General features: G+C 38.8%; 1 protein-coding gene across 3 annotated transcripts in view; it reads left to right on the top strand.

Annotated features, from left to right (window-relative positions):
* dnc (phosphodiesterase dunce) overlaps nucleotides 1-15,721 on the top strand; it is a 1,334,769-nt gene that overhangs the window by 26,355 nt on the left and 1,292,693 nt on the right. For 2 of the 3 annotated variants that reach the window (XM_073977500.1, XM_073977499.1), the window contains exon 3: nucleotides 2,533-3,291. The gene's annotated coding sequence lies outside the window, so the exon portion shown is untranslated. Of the gene's footprint in view, nucleotides 1-2,532; nucleotides 3,292-12,013; nucleotides 12,786-15,721 lie in introns of those variants that run through there. The other variant, XM_073977474.1, reaches the window with a different exon arrangement.

Raw genomic sequence — 15,721 nt, 5'->3', positions numbered from 1 at the left:
TGTCTTCTATACGAAGGAACAAATTTCCTCAGGGGCAAGTCCATACTTCCTGAAAAAATAGCCTGAAAGTTGAAAAACAAACGCTATGACACCATGATTGTGGGTGAAAGCGCAAGACAATTCTCGAACGGAAATGCTGATTCCGGCCAAAATTTGGCCTTCGTAATATTGTTTCCAAACTTAGTTTAAATTCGCAGATAAGCCATTTCGATCCGCTCAAAAGTATTCGGAAAAATTGTGTGCACGATAACTCTTGATGGGAGTGACCGATTTGGTCCATACTTTACACATTCTCATAATATCTACCAGATATAGATCAGGTTCGTACCTCCCACACAAAATTTTGGATAAGTTCACTTTAAGGCCTGCTATTGAATCACTTTGATCTTTGTTGAAGCAACTTACATTCGCTGCCTCAATTACGATGGTAAAAGTTGTTTCAGCGGCAAGTCCATACTTCTTGAGAAAACAGCCCGAAGGGTGTAAAAACTCCTATGGCACCCCCATTGTCTACGTCGGTCCATTCCTTTAAGTACCGTTTCCGCCAAATTTTTGAACTTTAATACTAATCAACATTTTTGTCGGTTCATACGACCAAAATTTTGAAACCCCCTAAATACATAAGTTTTTTGTGAAAAAAGTCTTTCAATTTGCACAAGCTGAGGGTATATCTCTGTCGGCAAAGCCGACTGATATTTTTTTACTTGTTTAAAAAGCAAAATATTATAATTGTTTTGTAAAATATTAAGAAAAATAAATCATGGCATACTGACTTACCATTTGTCCGCGCCACGCTATTTTTTTAATGAATCCAAATTATATTTCTTAGAAAAAAAATTATGAAACAAAAGTGCAACTTTAAGTGCATTTTTAAGTCGTTTCGCGGAATAAATCGCCAAACTGAGTATGGATCATTTACAGTGGAGTACTTAGCTAACGAATTCAATAAAAATTTAATAAATTTTATGTACTTCAAAATTCCTTAAAGTTCCACTAAACTTCCCATATTTCGCACTGTGCAGTGGCTAGATAAATTCCCCACGAAGAATTGTGGGTTTTGGCTCCAGTTCAAGCACATACCGATGAAACAAGAAGTGTCGTTTATGGGTGCCTCTCGGCTTGATATGTTAAATTTGTTTTTCCGTTTGTAACGCATTGAAATAATCATTTGCGACCCTATAAAATATATATGCATATTATGCCGGGCGATTTGAAAACCTTAATGGGCCCTTCGCGTTTCTGATTCCGATCCAACACAAAGACCAAAATTTCAGCCAACACAATAATTAAGAACTCTCTAGTACATCGCAAAAACATTAGAACTCTCCTTCCGGCAATTCTGGCCTTGGGGTCCATGGACAACGGAAATACCTTTGGTTTGTTTGGGTAACTTCGTTTTATTGTTTTATAACGGTAAAAGTAGTGAAAATCTGGGTTTCTTACATTTTCAAATTTAAACGGGCATCTCTTCTTTTTTCACAACGGATTTCTATTGATCCTTTATCCTTTTAATAAGGTGAATAATATCTTTCGAATAAGCTACTATTTCTCCAAATCGGTTAAGAAATGGCTAAGATATAGTGGTTGATTCATACCAATACAATTACATTGTACTTTAACTGAAATTCTCATAATTTTCAAAATAAATATTAAATGGTGTTGAAGCACTATGTAATTGTATTGGTATGAATCAACCACTATAACTTAGTCATTTATTAACCGATTTGGAGAAATAATGTATATTCTTGATCAGGTCTAAATTCTGAGTCGATCTAACCGTGTCCGTCTGCAGGTTTTTGTACCTGAGTGTCTTTTATTCATAGGCAGGTCAAGTTCGTCCATGTGGTAGTATTGCTATAGACTCCGGTAACACCGATTTTCCGTATTTGAGGATTTAGCTAAATTTTTTGATTGAACTACCTGTAATTTGAGATCGTCAACATAGGTGCATGTTTAGGTATAGCCCCCATGTAAAGGTACCTCCCGATTAAGTGAGTGAAAATCTTCTCTGTTCTATGCATGATAAGGAAATTCCAGTTGAAAATTTGCATATTATAAATAAATCTACTCCGAGCAAAATTTTCATTCTTCTCAGTTTCGTGTATGCAGAGATTATGGGCACTCGGAACCTCAGATCCGGTAGAGCGAACTGCGACTGCTTATTTGATCCACATCTACCCATTGTATTTACTGGACATTCCAGTCCATCGCATATGGTTATATAGAACTTAAAGCTATTTAATAATTAAGCCATCATTTAGGACGGAACTTTATATTAACAATCTTTTAATTATTTCCAAACAAAAAACTTTACCAAAACTCATCTATTAAAAAAACTAAATTACATTCTCATTGTCTTGTAACTTACATTTCATTTTATTTATTTTAAGGTTCTTTCCTCATTAGCTCTCAATGAAGTGTTACTTAACATTGACGTTCATTTGTTGTTACTGTTTTTGCTTAAATACAATTTTCCCCCAAAAAAAGGAAAACTCATTTCATTTAGTCTTTGTTTTTTTTCTTTCATTTCAGGTCTTTAAAACAACAAACCACCCAACAAAACCCACCAAAAAAACAAACAAACCAAAAACAAAGTAACTAACTACTCCACCAACAAACAAACCAAAAAAACTTTGCTTGTACTTCTTCTCTGCTTTTTTAATGTTTTGGTGAAGAAACGAATGAATGTTTGTCCTGAATTTTTTTTGAAATCAATGGAAAATCTTTTAAAATAACATACGGACGGAGAGAGAGAAAAATACGTATTACGAAAAACTTTTTCATTTCCGGTTTGTTAAAAAAATAAAAACAAAACAAAAAACCCACAATTTCCCTTCATACAGTTAGTTGTTCAGAAGGGTTGGTAGTGCAAGTAACACGCACACATAACTACATAATATAGGACGAAGAAGATAGTTTGATAGCTACAACAACATACGAAGAAAAAACGCAAACAGAGAAATCAAAACAAAACCAAGAAAATATCGAACATTTGTAGCATAAGAACGAGAAAACCCACTGCACAAAACTACAGCAACAATACATACAACAATAAAAAATCAACACAAGTGGAGGAAGAAAAATTCACCACCTTCACGTCAAGTAAGCAAGCAAACAGGCAGGCAGTCGGCCACTGTTGTGGAATACCATAGCCAACTTTAATTGAGTTCTTTAACACTCACACAACGACACAATTGTTCCGCCGGCTCCGTTTTCCTACCACAACTTCAGAAAACAACTCAACGTGTGAAAATTTTCAAGTGAGAATAACAACAACATTTACTGAGTACGGTGAGTTTAAAAAACGTGAGTGAAAAATTATACAAAAAGAGAAGAGAGAAAGAGAGAGAGAGTGAAAATAGCTGTTTCCGTTTGTTATGGAAATAGCGGTTTACACCACAAACATACACCATTTGCACGCACACCTTCAACCCCTTGCATTTTTGTTGAATGAGGGAGAGGGGTTGGTTGCATTCGAATTGTGGTAAGATTTTCTTTGTTTTGAGGTGTCTGTAGCGGTATTTTTAATTTTGTTATCCTATTAAAGGATCAAAGGGGTTGTTAAATGTTTGTATTCTTGTTGTAAAAAACCGTAATAGATTAGAATGATAACATATTATCCTTCATCAGCCCCTTAAAAATCTCACAAATTTATTTACTTCAGACTTTTCGTGTCTATTTTGGGTTTATGTTTACTATATTTTTTTAAGATTCTACACTTTGAATCCGGACTAATGATATGAATATTTCTAATCATTTATAAAGTGTATACAGTTTGTCTTGGAATATCCTTGAGGTTCGGCACTGTAGGTTTTGTGGATTAAGTAACAGTGCTGTTGTACGGGAAGTACCTGAAGTACATATATACATACCTTAACTTCGAAATTGACCTAGCTAGAAAGCCTTACATCACTCAGACCTTCACATGCCACAGCGGCATCTACAATATCTTAGCGTGGTGTGTGTCTTTGCTATTTTTTGTACGGACACAATCCTCAGTAGGCGGCGAATGTTTCCGTTCGTGTTACTGGCTTGAATTTTTTTAAAGCCTTAAGAACTATTCTCAGGAGATTTGAGTGCAATTAAAGTGATGCAGGTTAAACTGCATTATGCGAAGTGATTGCTGCTTCCATTCTTTTACTGTTTTTGAACTGCACGGAACCTTATCCATTCTAGGCCAAAATGTAGTTTACCCTCATGATTTTTTAAATACTCCTGGCCATTCGTGTCTAATGACATTCTGATAAAAAGACCCCTTCTTAGAGCTAGCCTGGAGAAGCAAAACCCCATCTATAACAACTTAGTATGGTATGTGTATCTGCTATTTTTTATTGTACACACACAATCCTCAGTAAATGGCGAATGTTTGTTTTTGAAGGCGAAGCGATTGTTGCTTGCGTTCTTTTACTGCTTTAGAGCTAGACGTAATCTTATCCATTCTAGACAAAAATGCTGTTTGCCCTTACGAATTCTTAAATATTCCTGAGGTGGTGTGTCTATAGAGACCCTGTCAAAAAAAGACTCCCATTCTCCGGAGTGTGACTAACAAGCTTCTAAGAGCTAGCCTGGAGAACCAAAGCGACATCTATAATATTTTAGTGTGGTGTGTGTCTTTGCTATTTTTTGTACAGACACAATCCTCAGTAGGTGGCGAATGTTTCCATGTGATCAGTTCTTGTGATTGCTGCTTGCGGTCTTTTATTGCTTTTGAGTTAGACGGGACCTTATACATCCTAGCCCAAAATGCAGTTTTCCCCTCACGAATTCTTAAATACTCATGGGATTGTGTGTTTATTGACACCCTGAGGAAAAGACCCCCATTCTCCGGAGTGCGACTAACAAGCTTCTTTGAGCTAGGCTGGAGAACCAAAGCGAAATCTATCACATCTTGGTGTGGTGTATGCCTTTGCTATTTTTGTACAGACACAATCCTCAGTAGATGGCGAATGTTTCCAACTGGCTTGATTTTTAAACCCCTAAGAATTATTCTCAGGACATTTGACTGCGATCTAAGTGATGCAGCTTGATCTGCATTATGCGTAGCGATTGCTGCTTGTGTTTTCTACTGCTTTTGAGCTAGACGGACCTTTATCCATCCTAGCTCAAAATTCAATTTGCCCTCCCACAAATCTTAAATACTCCTGTCCTTGTGTGTCTACTGTCTGTCTAAACAGACCTCCATTCTCCGGAGTGTGACTAACAACCTTCTATGAGCCAGTATGGAGAACCACAACGCCATCTATAACAAGTTAGTGTGTGTTGGGTCTTTGCTATTTTTTGTACAGACACAATCCTCAGTAGACTGATTAGTTCTTTTTACTGGCTTGATTTCTAAACCCTTATGAATTATTCTCAGGGCATTTCACAGCAATTTTTATCATGCAGGTTGATCTGCATTATACTGCTTTTGAGTTAGACGGAACCATATCCATCCTAGCACAAAATGCAGTTTGCCCTCACGAATTCTTAAATACTTTTGTCCTTGTGTGTCTATTGACACCCTGATAAAAATACCCCCATTATCCGGACTGTGACTAGCAAGCTTCTAAGAGTAAGAATACTGTTTGCACCCTGGGTCCACACGGGGTAGTGCCACCCATACTGATGATACCTTCCACAAAGAAACTTCTTCACACTAACAGCCGCTAGTCGGCACCCTTCCCAGAGTTCTCCAAGACTGTCTATCATGTTCAAAAGAAAGTCTAGAGATGCCTTGTTTTCGCCGTACTGGGACTAACAAGCTTCTAAAAGCTAGTCTGCATATTGGTATTTTGTTTTCTGAGTGTTGTCAATATGTGCGCTGGGACCACATGGGGTGATGACACCCATACTCCCCTATGTAAGGGTATTCTATAGGGGATCTCCTTCATATTAACAGTCGATGATCGGCACCTTTCGCAGAGTTCTCTAAAGCCGTCTATTCCTTGTTTTCGCAACAGATTACTCTAATTCCTCTGTATTCGGCAGCGCTACCGAACTGTGTGTGTTTGGGGGTTCCCCATCACCATCGAACACGACGTCATGACGTCCTCTGTAGGCGGCAGCGCTACCGGACTGTGTGTGTTTGGGAGGTTCCCCATCTCCAGCGAACACGACGTCACATGAACGGTCTTCAATTACCAGCTATCCATTATCAGCGACTTCAGGATCGATTATACCTTCAGGATCAGATCTATCGATGACTGATACTCGAAGTTAATTCGTTATCAATGGTCTGCTTGTCTTCTGTCTAGCGACGCTACCTGTGAAAGACGATACAGACACCTTTTGGCTCAGTTTAGCTTGAGAGGCACCTTAGCTATGATGTCTTTCCGGCTCTCATTTTTTTGATCGCCGGCAAATGAGGTAGAATCTTTGGATGCTTGATTCGGGTTGGATCTTTTGGCCTTGGGGTGTGGTTCTTCCGTTAACCTAACTCCTCACCATATTCGTGAGAGAAAATCTAGGAAGTAACCTTCTGGCTCAATATAGCTTGAGAGGATGTCTTAGCTATGATGTCTTTCCGGCTTTTATCTTTTGATAGTCGGCAGAGGAGATAGAAAGTTTGGAGACCTGACTCGGGTATGTATCTTGGCCTTGGAGCGTGGTTCTTCCGTTAACCTAACCCCTTCAGTGTATTTTTCAGTGGAGAAGGGTTTGTTGTGGTAGGAGCCACACGTCCAGATACAGTGGTCGATTCCGGGTCAGACTTCCGTACCTTTTGCGTAAATAATTTTATCTGGGGTAGATTCATTTCTTTTGATATCAGCTCCCTCAAGTTTGAGGGGGACTCTGTTTGTGCAGGATCTTCCTTTGAAGAGGGAGTTGTCATGAGAGGTGAATCTTTCGCTGAGTCAAGCCGCCATCGCTCCCAATTTGACCTTTGGGGGCTATTGAGTTCGATGTTGACGTACCTCAACTCTAAACCCCCGAAAAGGATTGATGAAAGTGTTGCAGCTGATGAGCAAAGAAAAACCATCCGACTCAGGTACAAACACGATCAGGCGGAGCAATGATGGGTCTGTGGCAGCGTCAACTGCTTCAAAAGTCGCTGGTCCTCAGTTGACAAATCAAAACGCACAGCTAGTGGTTGTGAAGAAGATGAGGTCATCCGAGGAACAGTCTCCTGCCGCGAAGAAGTTGACATAGTCGGTCCATTCGCCTGCGTCGTATGCTTCGGTGAGGAAGGTTAGTAAGAAGATCACTACTGGAGAAACCAAAATCTCTTCAAAAAGTAAATCTTCCTTGAAATCTTGTACGTCAGCAAAGGCAAGCGAGGATAACGCTTAGCTCAGCTCTTCGCAGAATCCATTCTTGTCATACACGAAGCATGTTTACAGTACTGCTCGCTGAATTATCTCGGATGGACTCCGGCTAGCAATCGCCCGCAAGGCTGATCCCAATGGGCGCATCAGCCATTGTCATAGGTTGCTAGTGGAGCGTTATCTTAAGATTGTTCTCATCTCGGACGTGCTTGACCAGAGTAATGCATGACTTGACCATGCTGCTCTTTACACGATGAAGAATAAGGAATCAGCAGTTTTTCTTATTCAGACAGTTAAGGACTTTGACTGGCAACTGTATCTGTCAACGACATACCGTGTGGGATGGTGACTTTAGAATTCTTAACTCCTTTCAGAAGAACGTTTGCCACTGACTAGTCTGGAGAGGATTACTTAAGAAATCTAGGGGAGTGCTTAACTTCGAGCTAGGAAGGTTATGCTTCCGAATCCCCCCAAAGAACCAATAGTAACGATGCATCAAAATCTTAGCTATGTGCCAATAAATTTGCATCATTGCACAGCTGTCACAGCTGAAGTTCTAAACAGAACAAAGGTTATCCATGTAGCGGTCTCCTACATATTAGAGATCCCCTAATGCCGGGCCGAAGAAAGCCGACAACATTTTGCCCTATGGGAGCGGACGCTGACCCTAAGCCTCCGCCAGGGTAGTGCTATTGCAGGGGCCCAGAACTACTTATCGGATGACGAACTTGAAACCATAGTCATTCCAGCGATTGCTGTCAACGATACTTTGGCCTTGGTCTCAGCGGAAGCAAACAACCCAGAACCATCTGAAGTATCAACAAACCGACCATCGGCCGCAGCCGACAAAACTAGCCTTCTAGGACAGGACGCTTTTGAGGATGTATGCCCATCCTTGGTGGCTCTAACCACCTCAACCAGCTCTGAGACTCGGTTTCGCTAAGGAGAAGAGGGATAGCACAGATCGATGAACTTCCTCAGTAAGTACATCTGCAGGGAACTCTCGCCCATCTCGATGAGAGAAATCAAATAATTCAGGATTAGTCTCAGGGTGGTGAGGAAGTTTGAAAGGAAACCTTACTTAGCCAAGAAAAATTCTGAAATTTATTGGCTTTCACTCATCCCCATGATCGGCTCAACAATCTTACCAACAGTAGTATGACTGGAGGTGGAGACATGGATCACTGCCGTGTCCATGGATCACTGTCGTGTTTCATCGTCTTCTGTCAGCGGGATGGTAAGGAAACCACAGCAAGGACTTGACAACTATGCCTAATACTCGTTGAAGCGCCCAGGTATCAACAAGGCTCCGTTCAAAGGCATTTGGTATCCCACCTGTAGGTACGTGGTCGCTTAACACCCCTATGATAAATATGTCGCTCGTCCTAGATATGTATTGTGAAAATAGTTGGCTCGCGATAATCCTTTCCCTTTTTTTAACCGGGCTTGGGACCGGTATTTAGTTTTCATTTGGCGGTATAAAATATTCCGGCAAGGAATTGCTGTTGCAGGTATCTCCCGGTTTTCGGTACTTTAGGGATTTCTATCAAATTATCCAACCGAAATGGCAATAATTTGATATGTAGACTTCGAAGGGGTATAATAATAGAGAATTATCGGTATAGGTCCACATTTTGATATAGCCACATTTTATCGCCACCTTTAACTAGAGATACCGGTAGTTCCACAGGTGAGACCACGAGGAGGATGGAAGAGGTACCAATTAGATTTATGAATTCTGCAATGTTAAAGCCAAATAATCTTGGCTCCATGACCTTTATTTCCACCAGTCACATTTTTGAACGAGTAAATTATTTTCTAGCTAACCCCCTGTTTTTGTAAAAGTTTTTATTCTTCTCACACGAATTGTCAAATTTCGTAGATCGATTTACTCACCTTAGCGCAAATGTTGAGCTCTGATTTTTAAAAGAGGAATTCTTAACCATATATGGAACGCGCTTACGAAAAATTAGGTCCGTCTGTCATCTGTGGGCTGAGCTATGGATGCCTCAATTATTACGAATATAGACGAACGAACAAAAAATAGTTACAAAAACAGGGGGTAAGACTTAAAGGCACCCATACCTACCTTCGCTACCTTTAACAGGAGTTTCTGGTAGTTCCCCAGTTGGGACGGTTGGTTTTAACTAAATTTTTTGACCGAACTATCTGCAATTTGACATTTGAGATTCCCTGAGGTCACAAAACTTCTCCACCAACAATAATGGGGCATAGGTCCACGTTTTGGAATATCCCCCGTATAACGGTACCACCCGATTTCAGGTATTTTGTTAGCTACATTTTAAAACCAAATTAGCTATAATTTGGTATTTAAGGTTCGAAGTTGTCATAAAACCACCATAAATTGTGGACATAGGTCCATGTTTTAAAATATCCCCCTATATAACCTTACCTCCCGATTTTCGGTATTTTGAGGATTTTAGTTTCATGTTCAGACAAAATTAGCTATAATTTGACATTTAAGGTTCGAAGTGGTCAAAAAACGTATCCACCAAAAATTGTCAACATGGGTCCATGTTATGGTGTATCTCCATATAATGGTAACTTCCGATTTTTGGTGTTTTGAGGATTTAAACTACATTTTCAAACCAAATTGGCTATGATTTGGCATTTAAGATTTGAAGTGGTCAAACAGCGTATCCACCAAAAATTGTCGAAATAGGTCCATGTTTTGACATAGCCCCCATACAACGGAACCTTCCGATTTTCGGTATTTTTAAGGATTTTAGTTACATTTGTTTACCAAACTATCTGTACTTTCACATATGAGCTTCCCAGTGGCCACAAAATTTCTCCAGCTAAAATTGTGGACATTGGTCCTTGTTTTGGTATAGCTCCCATATAACGGTACCTCCCGAATTTCGGTATTTTTATGATTTTAGCTACATTTTCGGACCAAATTAACTATAATTTGGCATTTGAGGTTCCCTGCAGTCATGAAACTGCATCACCAAAAATTTTCAACATAGGCCCATGTTTTGGTATAGCCCCCATATAACGGTACCTACCGATTTTTGGTATTTTTCAGGATTTTAGCTACATTTGTTGATCAAACTATCTGTAATTTGACATTTGAGGTTTCCAGTGGTCACAAAATTTCTCCGTCAAAAGTTGTCAACATAGGTCCGCACTTTTATATCGGCGTCATATATAGGTGACGCCCGATTGTAGACATTTTTAGGAACAATTTCTGATTTAGTTTAGTCATTTTGGGTATTCATGGTCATTTTTGGTATTCATCCTCCTAAAATTGTGGACAGGAAAGCAAACCGATTATTTAATTTTAGACCAGAATATTTTATGGTGGAAGGAATAAAAAGTTCGGGCCGGTCCGGAACTTAACGATTTCTTACTTTTTTACCCCAAACACATGATTGGCCGTGTCTAAGGGAATATTCTCTCTTCTAGATCTAAGGTTGACTCAAGCCATCAACCAACTCTGATTTTTAGGTACCTAAGTCGCCGGTTGGATTTTTTTTAGTTGCTGAAAAATTTTTCTGAAGCCTTATGTTATTTGACTGTGATGCAGTATTTCAAATTGTTGAATACAATCTGGTTTCTAAGAGCCGAATTTTTGGTTTTAGGAGTCTTTAGCTAAAATAACACCCTTCTTCCGACAAATGCCAAATAAAGGCTCCTCATTAATGTGAGGCAATTTGGATGGAAGGAAAGAAATCTTAATGGGAGCTTCGCGTTTCTGATTCTTGCATTGCACTGAGCAACAAAGTCCGGTCTAATGCACTTCGTTGCTCAGTGCAATGCAAGAATCAGAAACGCGAAGCTCCCATTAAGATTTCTTTCCTTCCATCCAAAATTTGATATGTCTACGGTAAAAATTCGGCTTCCCTATTTTGACTTGACTTTTTTATCAGAAGTACCCCTTAAGATGTTCAAATCGCCCCACTTTACTCCTAATTAATGTGGTTCTCCATCACGGTACTAAGGCTTCAAATTGTTCTAATGACAGTGGACACAGACCGACACATTTCTGGTGACTTTTCATACTACACCCTTAATGTTAAAATTGCGCAATATTTTCCTCTGTTTGTTTCCGTATTTTCAACGAGCCTCCATTTCTCCGGTAATACAATGTAAAGCAGCACTCATTGTTTATTGTGCAATTCTCTTCAAAATGCCCAATGTACTGCTGTGGTCTCTCTCTCCCTCAGTAACTGTAATTGACATTTCAACAATACCAACAACACATTATTGTAATGAGAGTTAGTTGTGTCTCTTAAAATTGTAATTTCTCTAAGAAAAAACAAGAGTAAATAATAACAGTTATTTTGCAAAACCCCATGTTGTTGGAGCACAACAAAGTGTGTGGGTGTTTAGGTGGGAGCGGGTGTGCTGCGGGTGTTTTGCAAAGTTTGTGCGTAAGGCAGGCATAGAGACAACAGACATAGTAAAAGTAGTATGGCCAAGTGTAGTTGTCAGGCAGCATCGTAATAGTATACAATTTGGATTTACTCTCTTGCGGCGGCTCCCCCTTGCCATTTTTTTTGTTTTTGGAGAAATAAACACACAACACAATTCATAGAATCCCAAAAAAGGATAATCATCACACACAAAAACAACACAAAATTGTCACACACAGAAGAAGAGAAAGGAAAATTCAGAAAAATCACAGAGTCACGCGAGACCACCAACCAACCACACAGTCATTTGGAAAATAAAGAGCTGAATGGGATCCAAGAAGCGGTATTGGCAAATAGTTTCATTTCGCAAATCGTATGAAAAAGTAATGCAAATTAACTAACAAATAGAAAAAAAAAAATAACAAAAAATAGGCAAGACACAGCAGCAGTAGTGTTTTGATGGCGTGTCAAGCTGGCATTAAGGAAAACAAAATTGTGAAAAAAAATTAATTTGAATAAAATTTAAGAAAAAATTTAATTAAAAAAGGAAATAAAATAATAAAAAATTTTGCAAAAGGAAGTGTGTGAATTAAAATTAAAAAAAAAAATTAAATGTGAAGTGCATTGCTTAAAAATATAATACATAATAATTATAGAATAATTATAATAATTATAGAAAATAATAATACCTAGTCCAAATTGTGAAAATAATCCGTTTAAAAAAATCACCTAAAAATCCTTGGAAAAAAAGAAAAAAATCTGTTTAAATATCCTTGTGGTGGTCAGTCAGTCAGTCTAACAAAATTTCCTATTTTGCCAACAAATTTGTTTGTCATCTTCTCAAAACATCACAACACATCAAAGCTATACTATATTACACCACATAGCCCAAAAGCCATATACCAACATAGTATATGCCTGCTGTGCTGATTGCCAGGATTTTGTTAAGAATTCAAGGATTTGCCAACATCTCTTTTGACACGGCAACCAAGCCAGCACAAAAAAGAAAAGGCGAGCAACATTGTTGTCGTCATCGTCATCATCATCATCGGCATTGATTGTAACAGCAGCAGCATCATCATCAGCCTTTCGTCTTGGCAGTGAAACCGCAACAACAAAATCGGCTGAAACACCTTTCAATTCATTTCTCCAAATATTTAAGGTAAGTCCAAATTTTTTTCACACTTCCTTCTTCTTCATCCTCTTCTGCTTTTATTTCCTTTCAATATATATTTTTTTTGTTTTAAGATGTTCGGAAAATTATATAAGCAAAACTCTGGCAGGATATATTCCTGCCGTGATACATTTCTTATTAGGAATCTAATACTGCTATTTTCTTCCTTATAGCCGAATGGCCAAAATATTTTATCAACCCCCACCCCTTTTCATGTGATGTTTTTCAGCTTCTTTCGTGTTTGCCAAAAAAAGGAAGAAAGAACAATAACGACAACAAATATGTACACATGTTCAATAACATGTGTTATTTTTTGTTTTGTTTTGATAGTCCTTAAAGGACTTTTCCTTCTTGTTTTTCATTTTCACTTTTTTTAGATGTCAAATACGGATTTTTTTTTGGCAGATTTTCTAAAGAAGTTTATCTTTTTGGGTTACTTTGAGGTGCCCTACAGAAGGTATTTAAGGCTATAAAAGGATAATTCCGGATAAAGTCAAATATCGTATCGTAGTCGATATTCGGACAAAATTCGAGGCTGTAAGAAATAATGCGAAAAACAACGTTTGGACCAAATCGGTTCCAAACTTTGAGGGTTATCTTACGTATTACCTAATTTGGTACCTACAGGCTTTTTTTACTTACCCACCAAACAAGCTGCGCAGTAACAGGGCCGCAAGCAAGACTTTTTAAAAAAAAAAAAATCAAAACTATCTGATGAAGTAAAAGTTTGAACCAATCAGAGAGTTATCTTGCGTATTTGCCATTTTAGTTGGTGCCGTCAAGGTTTCTTGTAGGTTTTATGTCATGATCTTAGGAAGTAGGGACTTGCCCCCGAAAATGTAAATGTACCATCATAAAAGGGACCGCAAGAACGCAAGAAAAAAATTCAAAACGATTCGAAAGGAGCTCTTATACTTCACTTTTTCCGAATTTTGTATGGGAGGTTCCCGAAGGAGTGGACCGATATAGTCCACATTCGAAACCGATCTATGCCTTAATATTACCAAAGTTTTTGACCAATTCGATTACTACAGTTATCGTGCACACAATTTTATTGAAATTTTTAGAACTTTTGTGGGGGAGGAACCGAAAGGATTGTACCGATATTAACCATTTTCAAACTTAAGTTAAGTTTGGACAAAATATGCGAATGCCAAATTTTGGATTTGATCGGTTACTTCGTTCGAGAGTTATTGTGCGTACCAGCCAGAGAGACAGACGGACATACATTGCTCAATCGACTCCAAACACTGAAACCATTGTTGACCTTTTACAAAGCAATAGACCGGTCTGTGTTAAGCTATACGACACCGATATGGTATGCAAATATTAGCGCAACGCAGAGGAATAGTACATTCACAAGACAACAGTGGACCACCTTAATGAGGAGACGAAAATTGTACCAATGAAATAGCAAAACAAGATGTTGTCGATACAGCACCTGCTTGGCTTCGCAGCCACAATCTAGTGGACAGGCATCCCCAATCCAGGCACGTCAGGAGAGGTCGTCATTATCAGGGGATAGAGGCCCAAAGGTACAAACAAGAACCTCTAGAACCTTCTAGAAAGGCAACAGAAGACCTTTGGAGGCCTTCTAAAGACAAGAGAAGACCATTAGAGGTCTTCTAAACGCAGCTCCAGACCTTTGGAGGTCTTCTAAAGGCAACTGAAGAAAACAACCACAGACCTTTGGAGGTCTTTTATAGACAACGGAAGATCTATTGAGGTCATCTAGACAACAGAAGACTTCTTGATGTCTTCTAAAGCCAACAGAAGACCTTTAGAAGTATTCTAAAGACAACAGAAGACCTTTGGAGGTCTTCTAAAAGCAACTGAAGACTTTAAAGGCCTTCTAAAGACAACAGAAGACCATTTGAAGTCTTCTAAACGCAGCTCCAGACCTTTGGAGGTCTTCTAAAGGCAACTGAAGACCTTTGGAGGCCTTATAAAGGCAACTGAAGACCTTTGGAGGCCTTCTAAAGACATCTGAAGACCTTTGGACGTCGTCTAAAGCCAACAGGAGACCTTTGGAGACACTCTTATTGTCTAAAGACAACAGAAGACTTCTTGAACAGAAGACAACTGAAGATCTTTGGAGGCCTTCTAAAGACAATCGAAGACCTTTGCAGATCTTCTATAGACAGCAGAAGACTTTTGGAGGTCTTTTATAGACAACAGCGGATCTATTAAGGTCTTCTAGACAACATAAGACCTTTGGAGGTCTTCTAAAGCTTACGGAAGACCTTTGGAGGTATTTTAAAGACAACAGAAGATCTTTGGAGGCCTTCTAAAGACAACAATACCTCTGTTGGTCTTCTACAGACAACATAAGACCTCTGGTCGACTTCTACAGACAACATAAGACCATGAACACGTTTTTCTGCCTAGGGTTTCTTCATTTCATTGGAATACCTAGGTATTCACATGTACATATTTATTTGTAACACAACTCAAAAAATGAAGACAAAGAGTACGCCCAATGAAAATAGAGGACAAATAGAGTAATTAAAAAAATAGAGCACGGTTACCTAAAATAGAGTATTGTACTTTATAATAGAGTACGGTTGGTCACCGTAGCCATACTAGGAGATCCATCCATCGCCACAGAAGAACGTCAGCTGGCAATGTAAATGCGAGTGCTTTTAACCAAATTAAGATCCGGACAATGCAACTGGCTTAATTCGTTTTTGAATTGAATGAATTGATGCATGCGGATTGGGACCGCATGACACTCTGCGTTTGTTTAACAGCTGCAGAACTTTTGAATCTGGACCCAAAGAAACTAGAAGCAGATAACTGAAAAAGATATACGAACGAATATATTTTCGTTGCTACAACAATATTAAAAATTCCAAGATTTTCCTTACCTATATTTTAAGGAGAGAGTCAATATCTACTGAGGTACTAGCTTAAGAGGCCTATGA

This window comes from Musca autumnalis, unplaced genomic scaffold (genome assembly GCF_047663935.1).
Source record: "Musca autumnalis isolate F117 unplaced genomic scaffold, ASM4766393v1 scaffold_3, whole genome shotgun sequence".
NCBI classification, from domain to species: Eukaryota; Metazoa; Arthropoda; class Insecta; order Diptera; family Muscidae; genus Musca; species Musca autumnalis.
The sequence above is the reverse complement of the archived record's forward strand: the minus strand, read 5'-3'. Positions and strand labels throughout refer to the sequence as shown.